Source organism: Aegilops tauschii, chromosome 6, assembly GCF_002575655.3.
Source record: "Aegilops tauschii subsp. strangulata cultivar AL8/78 chromosome 6, Aet v6.0, whole genome shotgun sequence".
Taxonomy (NCBI): domain Eukaryota; kingdom Viridiplantae; phylum Streptophyta; class Magnoliopsida; order Poales; family Poaceae; genus Aegilops; species Aegilops tauschii.
In genome coordinates, this window is record NC_053040.3 from 422,406,292 (window position 1) to 422,409,917 (window position 3,626).

Here is a 3,626-nt window from a genome sequence, read left to right on the forward strand (position 1 = left end):
CCAGCCATTATTTACCTCTTGCCACTTACCTTTTTTTTGCGTGCGGCCCATCTTGTATCCGCCATGTGCCCACGTCCTGCCATCCCACCCCTTTCCCTCTAAAACCTCCCAGTCCCACGCCGCATCTTCTCTTCTCCCAAGTCCCAACAACTTCTTCGCCGCCGCCGCCATGCGCCAACCCCGCTGTCGCCCGTTGATCCGGCTGCGCACCTCACCCTCGTCGCTCTCCCTGGCCCAGCAACATCACCCACTCCCTGTTCTTCCTCCCGACGTGGAAGTGTCCTTTCGAGTCTCGTCTCCGTCTTCGTGGTCCTCAGATCTGGCAGCCTCCGGCCACAACGCTCCCGGATCTAACCAACCAATAGGTGCTCGACGCCGCTCCTGAGGACCGTGTCGGTCTTCTTCGTCTGCTCTCTCTCTCCCTCAACCTCCCACGGCATGTATTGGCCCCTTCTGAAACTCCTCATCCGAGTGGCCACCTGATGCCGCCGTGTAGAACACGCTCACTCCTGCCTTTGCCCGCCTGTACCAGGTCCGGTCGCCTCTTCCTTTGCGCAATTCCTCGAGCAGGTCATATATGTGGCGTATGTGTGTTGTTTAATGGATGGTGAGCTTATTTTCTGGTGGTTGGGGTCCAGGATTTGCTCCTGTGGTTCAAGTTGAATACCGGGGAGATGGAGATGGTGACATGGCTGGCTTCTGTGGTGGTGAGGTTCAAGTTCTACAACGAGGTCATGGTTGTTTGCATGTCTGTTTAGGTCTATTTTTTGTGTGTATGGTTGAAAAACAAAGCCATGCCTATTAGTCTGGAAAATAAAGTCAAGCTTATGTGTTAAAAATAGTTTGATTAACTGGCAAGTGGCCATTTTGCAATGGTGAGATGAGCTAGCTAGCTTGTGTTGATGCATGTATGTTTGGTCAAGGCTAGCTAGCTGCAGCAGTTTGACTAGTACATAAGAGAAGAGACACTATGTCAGCATGTGCAATCAGAATCGGGATGTATACTTCACACTATTGTATAACTTAACTAGCAGTCCTCCATTCATGTAGATGTAGTACGTACATTCCTTGTTCTTTTTCCAAGTTTTTTCATCTCGCTTTTGCTTTTCTTTTCAGTATTTTGTATTTCTGTATCATTTAGCTCCTGTTCCTAAGGCTGATGCATCCACTGACATGTCAACATCATGTCCTGTGTGTTCTTTCTCCAAGATGTAGTGCAGGGGTTCTTATTTGATGTTCTTATATACGCTATGTTATCATGCAGGTGGCCGTTGGGCCTATCTGAAGAGCAACAATGTAACGCTTTTGAGCTTAGGTACAAGAAGTCGTATTTGAAAGGGGACGAGATGATGTTCATCAAAATGAAACTGAAAAGGTTGGTCTATCATCTCTTAGTTATACATCACATTTAGTTATGCGCCAATTTATTTCTAGACAACATGAGCATGGAGAAACATATATGTGAAAGGTTGGTCTATCTGAAGAGCAACAATGTAACGCTTTTGAGCCAGCGTACAATGGCTTTCAAGACGCATGCTACAGATAACTTGCTTCGAGTCCTGCTCTTTTTATTTGAGGTGTTTTCTTAGCTTACCACGTTGCCTAGGTGGTACTATTGTAGTATATATAATGTATGCACCTGCTTGTGCCCTATTTTCCTAGATGTGGCTCATAACTTAGAAATCTATCTTTTGGCTGTTTTCTTTACACTACATCCATCTTAATTAAGGTGCCAGGGGAAATTTTTTGTTGAATCCATATAGGCAAATATGTTACTATAATCAATTACAATAAAATCATTTGCACAGAGAAAATTTCAACATTAGACAATATGATTTGGCATGTTTGACCCTCTGTCAGGCATCCTCCTTTCTAGCTTTTGTTTTTCCCTGTAATGGCTTTGCCTCTTTTGGTCCTGAACTTTTGAGACCATGATGCTTTTGAGAATGTATGGAAAGCTTGGTTTCATTATAGCAATGGAACCAGGGTCTAAAAAAGTGGACATTGTTGAGAAGAATTGGAAGTACATACAGAAATACTGGTAGCTTTAACCATGGAGAATGATTTTGACCTCTCATACAAAACATAAGAAGTGGCTTAATTTAATTAGGTATGTGTAGCATAATCTAAACTATTGTTGGTGGAGATTTAGTGTGAGCTGCTGCTATTTAATTTGTTTTGAATGAACAAACAAATTATATATTTCTTTACATGGCATTCTTAACCAGTTTACTGTATGCCCAAACTGCCCAGTAGTGGTTTGCTAGTCTACTACTGCAAAATATAAACGTTGGTATATACTTCAGTGGGGTTGTAGATGTCCATTGTACTTGGTTAATATATATTTTTGTAATCGCAACAAGCCAATGAACCGATTATCGACGCCGCATTGTATCTTTCAGATAAGGATTTTTTTACCTGTATCACCTGTCCATCTTGGTGTAACCATAGCACATGCGGGTTCTAGAGATATGATTAATAAAATTAATTAGAAAAATGTCATGTTCTTTGAATTATATGAATGTTACAAGTAATTCGAAAAGCATGATGTATTCTAAACCGTTGCAAACTTATTATGAAATTGAAATCAGTGTGGTTTATTGGTAGATTATTCCTTTAGTACACAGAGCAATGTGTAGTCCTCAATCTTTATTATTTGGAGTATGTGTTCCTGGTGATTCATGTTACCCTGAAAATTGCTTGTGAAGGATCAAAAGGTTAATACGTAGTGATACTGTTAGATAGCAGCTAACCAGTCAATTAGAACATCTAAGTTTTGTCATTGTATGCTCAATTAAATTTCAACTAGATTACACAATTTTCATCTCCCTTACAACTACTCTAATCATTTCTTAGGAGTGGGAAACAATACTGGAGGAATCGTGATCTATGGCAAGGGTGATGATGTCTATGGTGATGATTGTCATGATCTATATGGCAATGGGCGTTATGATCCATATGGTGATGAAGATGAGTCTGATCTTTCTTCAGGATATGCAACAAAGTGAACTTATGAAGTTTTGGTCAATTTTAGCTTATGCGCATAATGCTTGGACCATTATATCTTAGTTACTATTTTTGTTTAGCATTTCAAACTTCCTAGATAGATCATTATAATCGATGTAATTTGGATCCGCTAAATATACTATATGTTACTTGGTCATGTGTGGTTGTGCAATTATAAGATAGTATATTTGAAGTGGAAAACAATCCTTTCGGGGTGACTAATGGCCTACCATACAACAACAGAGACTTCACTCTTGATGAATCTGTATATTGATGCTGTTTGTCATGCTCTCAACCGTAGGAATCCCTGAAGAGGTGTATACACAGTCGGCGATCATAATAGCTTTCGGTTTCATTCTCCTCCTGGTTATAGCAAACCCCGAAGGGTTTCATTCTCCTCTCGGTTATAAGAAACCCCAAAGGGTCAAATATACCGTCATCTATTGTGAATGCCGACGGGAAGTAATAACGGTCAGAAAATAAATATTCTACGGGGAACCGTCAGCTATAAGCGTTGTCGAGTTTATGTGAACCGGCTGGAGACCAAAACATGCCCGACGACTCACCGTCAGCTAATTACTGTCGGAGAAGGTATTAACCAAAAGTACCGTCGGCTATAA

At 41.1% G+C, this 3,626-nt stretch overlaps 1 long non-coding RNA gene across 1 annotated transcript; it reads left to right on the forward strand.

Annotated features, from left to right (window-relative positions):
* Positions 1 to 293: 293 nt before the first annotated feature.
* On the forward strand, positions 294 to 2,999 carry LOC109757447 (uncharacterized). The gene is made up of 4 exons (XR_002231524.4): positions 294 to 532; positions 639 to 731; positions 1,265 to 1,375; positions 2,857 to 2,999. It is a non-coding gene; the product is annotated as an uncharacterized lncRNA (long non-coding RNA).
* Positions 3,000 to 3,626: the final 627 nt, after the last annotated feature.